Here is a 13,076-nt window from a genome sequence, read left to right as displayed (position 1 = left end):
GCTGTAGCAGTTTTCAGGTAAAAATTCTAAGGGTATTAATGTTTTATTTCATTTAAATTTATAAATAAAAAGCCACATTTTAAAATGCTTTTTTTAATTCATATAAATGTTTAGGAATCTGTTATTATTTTTTAAAACATCATATTAAAGTAAGTGAATGTCAAAATCCTATTGTTTCTACTTCAAATTAAGCTATGAAATTCTAAAAATCATTTTATTTTTTACATTTAGACTTTGTAAGACAGACCTTGAAAACAGCTATCTTTATAAAAGAAAAATAAGTGTTCCTTTCCCAGTGCAGGCTTGTTTTAGTTCAATAATTAAATATACCTGGTTATATTTTTGGATTTTTTTTCCACTTATAGTCATATGAAGATAGATAGATACTGCTTTGAATATGTTTCTCATTTTAAGTTATATATTACTTACTTTTTTTCCCAAATAAGCTATCTATATATGTTAAGAAGCAATATTTTCCTACAAAATATGCTAAACATGAAACACTGTTCTATATGCTGAATTTGAATTATATGACTGTGAAATAGCTCTATCAGGTGTAATATTATCAAAATATAAATAGATTTTAATCACTAAGTCAACCTTATAAAAATTCTATTAGGTTGCATTAATTATTAAGATACTCAATTATGTGATTTGACCAGATAAAAATAAATATTTTCATACTCAATTGCTATCTGGCCAATTTATACCTTCCAATACATTTATTTAACTAATAGGTCTTAACTTAGCACAAGATCAACCCTCATTTTAATAGGTCCACAATATCTATCATTCATGGACATTTTACTGATCTGTAGATATTATTGTGCTTAAATGATGAAGACATAGATGAAACAAAATTTGTTCCAACTAGAAAGTTATATCTTTCAAAACTTTTAACTTACATTTCAAAATGCAGTGTTTTTGATGTAGTTTTTTGTTTTCCTTTTTTCCTTTTTTTTTTTTTGTTTTTGTTTTTGTCTGCACCCCGGGAATATGGAAGTTCCTGGGCCAGGGATTGAATCTGAGCTGCAGCTGCGATGTACATCGTAGCTGTGGCAACACTAGATCCTTTAACCCACTGTACCAGGCCAGGGATTTAATCTGTGCCTCCGCAGCAACCTGCCACTGCAATGGGATTCTTAATCCACTGTGCTATAGCAGGAACACTTTGAGTGTAGTTTTTTTATTCATGTTTGTGGTTTTAAGAAACAGTATGTGTATTGGTTTTCAACTGCAGCTATTAAAAAAAATACCACAAGTCGATTGAAATAATATTATTATCTCATAATTCTGTAGATCAGAAGATACAGATCTTACTGGGATAAAATCAAGATGTCGGCAAGGTGGTATTCCTTGTTGGATGCTCTGGGAAGAACTCATTTTAAGGCATGTGCTCGCTGTTGGCAGAATTCAGCTCCTTGTGGCTTTATATGGAGGTCCCCATTTCCTCACTGGCTTTAATCTGAGGGCCGTTCTTTTAGCTTCAAGTGATTAAAGCATTCTTTGCTTCACGGTCCCTTTCATCTTTAAAGCTTGTAGTAGGTAATGTACCTGTAATGCTTTAATATCTCTTGCTTCTCCTTCTGTCATACCACACTGTCTCTGACTCTTCAGCTTTCCTCTTGTATTTTTTTCTTTTTCTCTTTTCTTTTCTTTTTTTTTGTTTTTTTTTTTTTTGTTTTTTTGTTTTTTTGCCTTTTAGGGCCACATTCACAGCATATGAAGGTTCCCAGGCTAGGAGTTGAATTGGAGCTGTACCTGCTGGCCTACACCACAGCCACAGCAATGCAGGATCCAAGCTGCATCTGCAACCTACCTACCACAGCTCACAGCAATGCCGGGTCCTTAATCCACTGAGCAAGGCCAGGGATCCAACACACATCCTCATGGATCCTAGTAGGGTTCGTTAACCGCCGAGCCAAGAAGGGAACTCCCTCCTCTTGCATTTTTAAAGGCAAGTATGACTATATTTTTTCCCATCTGGAAAACCTAAAATAATCCCCCTATTTTATGGTCCATAACCTTTCTTTCAGCTGAAAAATCCCTTTTGCCATTTACCTGTAATATATTCACAGGTTCCAGAAATTAGTGTATGGACATTTTTGTCCAGGTCTATCATAGTAAGTATAAACAGTACATTTTATCTGTAGATACAAAGAGCCTTGGCAGGATTATTCAAAGTCTTGTATATTCCCCCCTAAAACCAAACTAGCATTTCCTTGAAACAAATTTTTTTTTGGTTCCATGCAACACTGGTCTGTCTATATGAGAGAATTATTTTATAATAATAAAAATTATTTCACATTATTTAGAACTGAACTTCAGAATGTCTAATTTTTCCATCTTTCTTCTTTATTCTTGGAGTCCTTTTTCAGTATTCTGAAGCCATACAGCCATCCATTCTCTACATGGGTCCATTAAAAGATATTTACTTTATTGCTTTTCTATAAGACTTGCCTTCATGACCAACGGTATGATTATATTCCACAATCTTGATCACGATTGTCGCCTTTTCCTTTAAAGGTTAATAGAGTTCAAAACTGGGGTGAATGGGGTTTGTTTTTTGATGAACTAGGCTATAATACATAGTTTGACATTACAAACTTGTACTTTAGTCTTTTAAATGTTACATAATCCACACCTAAATCGTTTCTCTAAAATGACTAAATACTGAATCTTATTCTCCCACATGACCTACTGTTGAATATTTTTAGTGATCCTTTATCTAGTCCTGTGTTCCCCAATTAGCAGTAGTTATCAGTCTCCCTCCCATTCTTCTTCCTTCCTCCTACCCTTCTTCCTCTCTCACTCTATCCTCCTTCCCATTCCCCCCCCCATGGCCCTCCCTCTCCCTCATTCTCTCTCTCTTAACCTCTTCTCTTCTCTGATTTTTAAATGTATCTTTATAAACATACTTTTTGTTTAGGTTACTAAAGGTAATGATCCTGGGATCCCATGAGATCAGTTCATTAACATATATGCACTTTGGAATTCCTTCCTGAAACAGATGGCCTATTCATCCCATGAACCATTATTTGAGATCACTATTTAGCAGTTAACAGTACTTTGCACATATGTTCTAGTAGACATAATTGCAGCATCTCCTTTTCCACACAATGAAATTAGAGTGTTAGGGAATGTTATGGACCAAACAGTTCCCACCCCCTGCCCCACCCTAGATGCTCCTTTAAAGTTCCTACATTGAAACCCTAATCCCTGATGTGGCTGTATTTGCAGAGAGGTCTTTAAGGGGTTAATTAAGGTTAAATGGAAGTCATAGGAGTGGGATCCTAATCAACTAGGACTAATATCCTTACCAGTAGAGGAAAAGACAGCAGGAGTGTCCCAGCACAGAGGAAAAGCCACAAGAGGACTTAGAAAGAAGGCAGTTGTCTACAAGACAGGAAGAGAAGTCTCACTAGAAACCAACCCTACCAGAAATTGATCTTGACCTTCCAGCCTCCAGAACTGTTGAGAAAATACATTAATGCTGTGTAAGCTATCTAGACTCTGGTACTCTGCTGTGGAAGACTAATACAGGGATAATATATATAATCAATGGGATTACTCAATCAGTTAAACTTTCCTGTCTTTCAAAATGTTTAAAAAGGTAGCAACAACAATAAAGACGGGAGCCCTAAATTTGTATACAAAATAACCTTTTAATTGCCTCTCTTCAATTGCAATGAATACTCAGTTAAAGTTTAGGATGTTAGTATAAGATACTTCAAAATTTGATTAAATTAAAAACAATTTCAATATGCCCTATAGCTGTGAGAAAGCAATGTGTGGCATATGTCTGGATTTTTACAGAAATCAAATGCAGGCATATTTAACTCCAATTTTGAGGGGGACCGTCTAAGGAGACTGCACTAAATTATCTAGTAATTGAATGTAAGGTATAAAATGATACGTAGAGTAGAAATAGATTTACTGTATTTTCCTGAAGGTGAATATAATTTTAAGAGCTTGAGAAATAGTTTAAAAGATTCACTATTTTAATATTTTATAATTGCCTTGTTCTAGAAGATAGATAACATGATTTCTTAAAAAATGATTTATAGTGGTATTTCTTAATATTATTTCTTACATTGTATATTATTTTCATATTGCTACAATAATAAATTACCATTAACTTAATGGCTCAATATAATACCAATTTATTATCTTATGGTTCTGAGTGTCTCAAGTCCAACAATTGGTCTCACAGGGCTAAAACAAAAATGTCAATAGGCCTGCATTCCTTCTGGACAACCTATTTTCTTAACATTTCCAGGTTTTAGATGACACCTACATTTCTTGCCCTTTCTCTAGCTTCAAAATCAGCAAGGTCCTATCTCTCTGACCTTCCAATTTTCAATTTCTCTCTCTGACCATTACAAGGAAAGGTTCTCTCAATTTTTAAGGATTTAGGCAAATTAGATCTGAAGAGCAATTAATTTTGAATTTTTAAAAATTCACTTGTTTAATGAGAAAAATACAGGTATCATGGGTTTTTTTTTTTTTTTTTAGTACATTTGGTAAAAAAGACATATGAGAGATTTTTCAGTTTCATGTTTCACATCTTGAAAACCATGAGACAACTCTATGAGCTGTTAAAACATTTTTTCACATAAAGCTTTTGTTAAAAATAAATGAAAACTTAAAGCAGTGTTGACTTGGTTCAGGTATTAAACTGATTCTAAACAAGCTCACATCTATCTATCTCTATCTGTATCTATGTATATATGTATGTATGTATCTATATCTACCTGTGCTATCTATCTATAACATACTTTACAGTGTCTCAATAATTTTTTTAAATAATTCACCAAATAGTTGCTAACAATGTTAAATTCAGGAAAACTAAAATGCCTTTCTCATTTTGAATTCCTGTCCATTCTCTATCAGCATGACAAAGGTAGGAATAATATTTTGCCTCCATGAAAGCTCACTAATTACTCCTACTGATAGACAGACTGTAGAGGTGCCTGGGTAATTGATTATCAATTCCACAGAATTCATATAGGAATATTATTGCTATTGGTTGTTCTAGCTCCTAGCTGAAGAGAAAAATAGATTCAAATGATCCATTGAAACATGTCTTCTTATCCAGGAGTTTTATTATTCACAGCTGATTTACACCAAACCCACAGGCAGCATCTAGCATGAATTGTTATTTCTTCTCAAAAGAGTTGGATCTTCCAGGAAAGAATAAAACCACCTAAAAAGAATTCAGACTTACTAAGAGTAACAGGTACACTGAACATTCTTCTTTGGGGACGAGACCTGTCTCACACTGACAAGACAAGCTGCAAACCCTTTCCTACGTTTTTGTTAGCCTTTACTTTCACTAGAAGGTTGTATTTTCCTCAAAATGGCTACATAAGTATTATTCATTCCTCATGTTCTTTTTACAATGTAATTTGGACACTCCTATTATTGAGAAGTTTTCCTCACCTTGACTTCAGGGTGAGAGTTGAGACTATGGTAGAAGTAACTATGTGTGACTGTGAGGCTATGTCAGAAAAGGCGACAGGGTTTCTTAGGTTCTTTTGGAACACAGTCACTATGCCATAAGGAAGCTCAAGCTACCTCATGGAGAGACCACTGTAGACAAGAAAGGAAAGCCACTGCCACCTGGCCAATGTGGTGAATTAGCATCCTGCAAATGAATTATCAAGCCCCAGCAGAGAATCTTGATGACGCTATGTAGAGCAAAAATGAACTAACACCATACTCAGTCCAAATTACAAATTAGTAAGTGCAATAAGTGACTGTCATTGTTTCATGCTAATATATTTTGAGGTGATTTGTTTCACAGCAGTAGAGGATAAGGACACACTCTATAGTAAAGAATATTTAATTTTTCATTTGTGTCTTTACTATTTTTGTAATGTGACACCTGAAATTTTTTTTCAAAATTCTATATCACTTAGCCTTTGATATAACCTTTCTCTTAAAAATGTAAAGAGCATTTGTCTTGATTTAACATGAAAACACATATCTTCTTTTCTACAATCGGATTCTCATAAGTCTAGAAATTACCACTCCTCCAATTTCCATTCCTTAATAATTTGTAAATATTTAAATACTAGCTTTAGTTTTTCTAGTTTTCATCACAGTTTTAATAAAATATTTTTTTAAAGTGCATTTCCTATATGAACTTAAGGATAGTTTTATTAACAATATTGAAGAGAGGATGACTTCTGGGAAAGAAGAGCACTGAAGAAAAAAACAATTCTTTCTTCCACTAAATATTTATTATTTAATATGATCTCAATTTTTTTTTTTTTTTTTGTCTTTTGTTGTTGTTGTTGTTGTTGTTGCTATTTCTTGGGCCGTTCCCGCGGCATATGGAGGTTCCCAGGCTAGGGGTTGAATCGGAGCTGTAGCCACCGGCCTACGCCAGAGCCACAGCAACGCGGGATCTGAGCTGCATCTGCAACCTACACCACAGCTCATGGCAACGCCAGATCGTTAACCCACTGAGCAAGGCCAGGGACCAAACCCGCAACCTCATGGTTCCTAGTCGGATTCATTAACCACTGTGCCACGACGGGAACTCCTGATCTCAATTATTGATACAAGAGTAGTGACTAAAATGGGAAAATTCCATGCTCTCTTGGAGCTCACATTGTAGTGCGTTCTATATAAAATAAATGAATAACAAATATATACAGTGTGTCACATTTCAATAAGTTATATGAGAATTACAGTGTCTGGTCACTTATGATGGAGCATAATAATGTGAGAAAAAAGAATGTATACATGTATGTGTAACTGGGTCACCATGCTATACAGTAGAAAATTGACAGAACACTGTAAACCAGCTATAATAAATCATTATATTAAAAATAAAATTATATTCACCTTGAAAAAAAGAATAAAGTAGGGCAAGAGGGATTAGAATACAAGTTAGGCAGAAGCAATTTTAAATACATACTCCAAACTCTAGGGCATGAGACCACAGAATTCCTGTTTCTATTTTACAAGAGTGTTCCTTAAGGAAATTGAGAGAGAAATGAGCAAGCATAACTCTAGATTTAGTCCTATGCATCTCTAACTAACCTCCTCGCTTAAAGCCTAACATTAGGAATTTTATAATAGTTAGATTGCAGAATGGTGTCCGGTGTTCAAAAACCTAGATAAATTGATAAGCCACTGAATTTTAAGTCTTCCTATATTACGGATGTGATCAATGAATCCCAGAAAGATTAAATCTCTTGCTCAAGCTCATGTAACCCATGTCAGTCATTCCTGCACCAGATCTCTTGAGTAATTTGACATGCTCTTCACTCAAACACATTACTTCATTTCACCTTAAATTCTGTGCATTTCTTTTCATAAGTAATTCCATTAATCTCCAATGACTGACTATGTATTCTGAAGAGTTTTCTAGACTGACTTTCTACTATTGAAGCTTATTAGTGCAGAGAAGTAAGATGCTCGATTGATTTTTTTCCTGTTAAATTTACTTGATGTTTCATTGAACTGCCCTGTGTTAGTAAAATTTTTGTTTCTGTGTTAGTAAAATTTATAGTGCCCAAATTCATAACCTGATGTTTTCTGGAATTTAAATGTAAGAGGGACAATTGTAAAGATTTGTTCTGTATATATTTAAAATATATGATTATTTCATTAAAAGGATCTCCATAGACTATTTCATTAGTCATCACTTTTGAGTTATGAAAGCAACATTCTGAGATGTAAAGTTATGTAGATAAGTTTAAATAATTATTTATAGTAATGAGTTATTAATAGTTTCTAACTTTCAATTTAGTTTTCAACTATGTTGTATTATTTCTGTTTCATGATTTCATTTTATTTAATCTAATTTTGATTTTTAATCATATCAATATCAATGTAGTCCAAATTATATATACCAAAGCAAGTTTAAGGAATGCTGTATGTCATTTCTCTCCATTCAAGTGCTCACAGTATATATAATCATATTAATAGTTCTGAAAAGTGCAACAGTCCGTCGTGGCGCAGTGGTTAACGAATCTGACTAGGAACCATGAGGTTGTGGTTTCAGGTCCCTGGCCTTGCTCAGTGGGTTAAGGATCCGGCGTTGCTGTGAGCTGTGGTGTAGGTTGCAGATGCAACTCAGAGCCTGTATTGCTGTGGCTCTGAATAGACCCCTATAAAAGGCAAACAGACCAAAAACAAACAAACAAACAAAAGTTCTACTTAATAAGCACTTATCCCAATGTTCATGAACTTAAAATGAACAAACAGTTGCTTTAACTAGATTTGATGATGAAGGTACAGTCCTAAGCAGCTTCTCTAGATATTGGTGGTCTTTTGAAAATTTTGGAAATTCCTTCTGAACAATCTCCAGCTGCTGACCTCATATTGATGTACTTCTGACTGATGAAGTTCTATGCTTCACACTGCATTGCTGGCAAGCTTAGAATTTCCACTCTGGGTTCTGGAGGTATAAGCCACACAACACAGACACTAGTTAAACAAAAGATTGGTGCTTGTCCCACTCTGCCTGCCCATTTCTCCAAGCTGTTATCCTCCAATATCTTCCATATTAATAGCTAGGTAAGCAAGTCTCCCTCTTAACATCTGCCCTATTGTTGTGAATGTTTCTCTTAGGGCTTCCCTCCTGGATTAAGGAAGGGAACCTACTATATCCTTCCTCCATTAGTAGAAAAGCAAAGGGAAAAGGTTGCATTCTATTTTTTTTTTAAACACATTCCATGCTGTATTTTATTATTTTTTAAATTTATTCATTTTTGTCCTTGCCTTTTCTAGGGCCGCTTCCAGCGGCATAAGGAGGTTCCCAGGCTAGGGGTCGAATCAGAGCTGTAGCCGCCGGCCTACGCCAGAGCCACAGCAACGCCAGATCCAAGCCTCGTCTGCAACCTACACCACAGCTCATGGCAACGCCGGATCCTTAACCTACTGAGCAAGGCCAGGGATGGAACCCGCAACCTCATGGTTCCTAGTCAGATTCGTTAACCACTGTGCCACGACAGGAACTCCACGTTCTATTTTTTTAAAAAATGCTCTCTTCTTCAAAAAAGACTTAGCTCATCTCACCATGCTGAGGTGGAGATGCTTTGTTGTTCAGGTTCTGTTAAAATGGCATCTTAGCAAGTATAGGGAGTTGGTTGTCCTCACCACAGGGTGAGTTGCTGAACTTAGAATGTGGGATCTGTACCTTCTGTTTTCAGTTGTAGTTCTTGACTCTAAGGTCTAGAAAAATAAGGGAAAAAGCCCTTTAGCACATAATACCATCCAGTTTCTATTTTCATTGATCTTTTCTTGGCTTTTTAGTATTTTATAATTCTAATGGCCAATCTACACTCACAGATAATCATATATATCTCAATTACCTTTTCTCTTTACTGATATACAACAGTAGCTATCCTCAATGCCCTTTGCTCCCTTGGATTCTGCAGATTAGTAAAATGATTAATCTACATTTCCAAATAGATTATTGAACAAGATAATATGAAATTGTGAGACATAGGTTAAATCTAATAAATTTTAAGTAGATTAGAAGCAATGTATGATTGAACTCTCAAACCTATGTTTTACATGAGTCCCAAGACAATTACATGTATTCGTTTTTCATAATAAAAAGTGGTTGACCTAAAGCTTCTTCTACCTAAAATATAAGCAACTTATAAGGGAAGAGTCACTTTAATATAAAGCCAGTTTTTCAATACTCTTTCCAATCAATAATTCAAAAAATGAACAAATATAACAAAACAAAAACAAGATATAGATATAGAGAACAAACAGGTTGTTGCCAGAGGGAAGGGGGTGGTAGAAGAAATAAATAAATAAATAAACGCTGTGACTCAGTGGGGTATGAACCTGACTAGTATCCATGAGGATACAGGTAAGATCCTTGGCCTTGCTCAGTGGGTTAAGGATCCGGCATTGCCGTAAGCTGAGGCATAAGTCTCAGATGCAGCCTGAATCCTGCGTTGCTATGGCTACGGTATAGGCCAGCAGCTGTAGCTCTGATTTGACCCCTGGCCTGGAAACTTCCATATGCTGCAGGTGTGACCCTAAAAAGATTAAAAAAAAAAAAAAGAATGAAATAAGGGAGAGGAAGATTAAGAGGTACAAACTTCCACCTGTAAAATAAAAGTGTCATGGGTATGAAATATACAGTATGGGGAATACAGTCATTAATTGCGTAATATTTTTCTACGGTGACATAACTAGACTCATCATAGTGATCATTTTGAAATGTATGGATATATCGAATCACAAGTGGCATAACAGGAATTAAATAGTGTTACAGGTCAATTATACTTCAAAAGCAAACCAACTCGGAGGAAAAGAGATCAGATTTGTGATTATCAAAGGTAGAACATTGAGGGATGAGGAAATGGATGAAGGCAATTACAAGTTACAAACTTTTAGTTATAAGATAAATAACCACTAAGAATGTAATGTGTAACATGATAAATATAATTAAACTACTAAACGTAATAATATAGGAAAGTTGTTAAGAGTAAATCCTAAGAGTTCTTATCACAAAGAAACTTTTTTCTAATACTTTAATTTTCTATCTATATGAGATGATGAATGTTCACTAAACTTTGTACAATGAGTGTAAATCAAACCAGTATACTGTACACCTTAAACTTACACGTTTAAGTTGCTCTATGTCAATTGTATCTCAATAAAACTGAAAGAAACAATAACTTAAAATATCAATGTAAAATGTAAATGTGATCCAGGCTGAATTTCATCTGTCATCAAAGAAGATGCCAGTTTTTTATACATTCAGAATATCTGATCTTGTTTCAAGTATCCTTATCAGACACAACTTAGAATAGATTTACAAGGAGATCCTGCTGAACAGCATTGAGAACTTTGTCTAGATACTCATGTTACAACAGAAGAAAGGGTGGGGAAAAATGTAATTGTAATGTATACATGTAAGGATAACCTGACCCCCTTGCTGTACAGTAGGAAAATTAAAAAAAAAAAATTATAAAAAAAAAAAGATTTCCTTTAAAGAAAAAGGAAGACATGCTTTGTTTTTGATCATCCCATAAACTGCAGTGTTATGGTCCAAGTTTATTTCACATTTTGAAATACAAAGAAAAAAAATTTTATCCATAGTATTTGGAAAAAACCTTAGGTTTTGGAAAATTGATATGAGCATATTTTTCTGAGCTAATTTGGCTGCTTTACTTTCACATACAAAGTTTGGCTTATGGATTTGCATTTAACAACTTTGAATAGTTATATAATGAAAATGACACTAACTGTTATGAATTTATGAGGGAAGTAGCAAACTAAGTCTCTCAGATTAAATCTGGCCCTCAACTGTTTTTGTAAGTATTTATTGGAACGCAGCCCCACTTTTCATTTTCTTATTGTTTATGATTGTTTTCATCCTATAATAGCTGATCTGAGCGACTGTGACAAAGATCATATAGTTTTCAAAACCTAAAATATTTACTATGTGTTCCTATATCGGAAAAATTTGCTGACTTCTGCTCTATGAACATATTGAAATTACCCCCATTTTACGTAAGAGATAACTGTACCTCAGAGAATTAAACTTGTGCTCTAGAAGAAAAAACTGGCAAACTAAAAACTGCTTATTGTTCAAGTGAATTTGACTTTAAAAGACACACAGGGATTGACTTCAAAGGAAAGGAAGTAGGCATTCCGAGCAAAGAAAACACGGTATTTGATGGAACTGAAGAGCACCAAGATTGGTAAAATGGCATTTCACTCTGGGGAAGGCATGAGATGTGTTATAAATAGGAGAGGCTCACTAAAAGAGACCTGCACAGAAGGCAGGAGCATGGTATAAATAAAGGGCTCTGGGACTAAGTTAATGTGCTTGATATAGATGATTCAAATAAATGCATACTGGGATCAGATTTGTGTTTTAGGTCTATTTAACTTGCAATATAATGAGAGGTGAAGTAGCATCAGGACATGCAAGAAGCAGTGTGGCTAGTGAAGGGATATCAGCAAAAAGCGATTAGGGCATTATATGATAGTTGTGGTAAGAAAGATCAAGGAACTCTGTGCATGGATTTTGTAGTGAAAATGTGAAATACAGAATGACTATAGGCATCAGGCTTAAATGACAAGTTGATGGCTGTGCTTCATGTTATGAGAGATAGTGCAATCTAAAGAGAACACAAGAGGAATTTCAGTTTGGGATTACAGGAGAGGATTAATTCTTTTTTTTTGGAAAGCTGTCTTTAATTGTCCATTAGTATTTAAATGAAATTACTTTGTAATTACATGGTGGGAAGTTTTCTAAGTAGATTTGTAGTTTTGATGAATGCTTTAACTGCATACATAGAGTGTAGATATCCACAGATGTGATATTTAAATCAGAATTGGTACGGAGTTAAATCAATTTGTTGACGAATAGTAGATGGCTTCCCTTTTGATAAATCAGGTGCCTGTTCTGAGTGCCATGCTTTTATTTGCTGTGTGTGTGTGATTCAAGAGTGTTAATTTCTTAATATTTTATTTGTTGTTGATTTAAAAAAAATAAGAATGAAAGGAGTATTAACTACTTTAATCAATATTTCCATAAATATTTAAGACTATTTTAAGCAGTTTTAACTACTATGAAGGGGCCATAGAGAGATCACATAGAATGATAAGGATAGAATGGTGAGAGGCACATTACCACCATTAAGGGGCAAGTAGAAATAAGAATCCATGACAATCATCAGGGAGGAAAAAGCCAGAAAACTGTAAGAATATCACTACATATATAAATATGTATGTATGTGTGTATACATATATACACACACATACACATATATACACATGCATACACATACATACACACATACACATACATGTACATACATATATACACACACATACATACATATATATGAAGCACATTGCTGGAGAGCTCTGAAATTTTACGAAGGTAAAGCCACCATTGAACCAGGTGCTTTATTGTAAAAATGTTAACATTTATCTCATTTTTCAGATGTCTGTGTCTAGTGTGACACTGGTTCAAGCTCAGGTGTGACCACAGAAGGTATAAAGGGATAATCTGAGTCATTTCCCATAAACATAGTCCCTTCTTTCTAATACAGAGTCTATTATCCATGCATATACAC

General features: G+C 34.6%; 1 protein-coding gene across 1 annotated transcript in view; it reads right to left on the bottom strand.

The window, feature by feature from the left end:
- Positions 1 to 13,076, bottom strand: part of LOC146398665 (uncharacterized) — a 382,578-nt gene that overhangs the window by 273,653 nt on the left and 95,849 nt on the right. The gene's annotated exons all lie outside the window — the stretch shown is intronic.

This window comes from Sus scrofa, chromosome 11, assembly GCF_054392235.1.
Source record: "Sus scrofa isolate SSC_HxYL_T2T_F1_AM1 chromosome 11, Sscrofa_HxYL_maternal_Yorkshire_Landrace_v2.0, whole genome shotgun sequence".
Lineage (NCBI taxonomy): Eukaryota > Metazoa > Chordata > Mammalia > Artiodactyla > Suidae > Sus > Sus scrofa.
The sequence above is the reverse complement of the archived record's forward strand: the minus strand, read 5'-3'. Positions and strand labels throughout refer to the sequence as shown.